This window comes from Propithecus coquereli, unplaced genomic scaffold (assembly GCF_000956105.1).
Source record: "Propithecus coquereli isolate 6110/MARCELLA unplaced genomic scaffold, Pcoq_1.0 Scaffold734, whole genome shotgun sequence".
In the NCBI taxonomy this organism is placed as follows: domain Eukaryota; kingdom Metazoa; phylum Chordata; class Mammalia; order Primates; family Indriidae; genus Propithecus; species Propithecus coquereli.
Window position 1 is genome coordinate 6850 of NW_012153441.1, and position 639 is coordinate 7488.

Here is a 639-nt window from a genome sequence, read left to right on the forward strand (position 1 = left end):
CAGATGGTACCGACTATAGTTGCCCGTTCCTCTACAGCCCAGCTGGAGGGCTGGGAGGGCCTCTCTGCACACAGAGACTGGGAGACCCAGATGCCCACTCAAGAATGAGCCCCTTCCCTGTGAGTGAGCGGTATTTGGCCTACGAAGCAGGGTGCTTAGGCCATCAGAGGGGGCATTTTCTTCCCACTCAAGAGAAAGGTTGGGCTGAAGGGGCCAGGTCAGGAGCATGAGAAGCTGTGACCCTGAGCAGGAGCCCTGGGGGAGCAGAAGGGTGGGCCTGAGAGGGGTGGCCGTTAATCTGGACAACAGGGGGCTTCGGTGGTGGAACTTTTGAGATTTAGCCAACGGCAGTAGACTTATCAGATCCTGTCCCCTTTCAGAGCCCCCTGAGATGACAGGGTTTCCCAAGGAACCTGTAGAGCTGGGCCAGCCCAACACCCTCATCTATCTTATTGACAAGTTCTTCCCACCAGTGCTGAATGTCACGTGGCTACTCAATGGGCAGCCGGTCACTGAGGGCATCGCTGAGACCACCTTCCTGCCCAGCTCAGAATTCAGTTTCCATAAGTTCCACTACCTGACCTTCCTTCCCACAGCCAAGGACGTCTCCGGCTGCAAGGTGGAGCAGTGGGGCCTGGA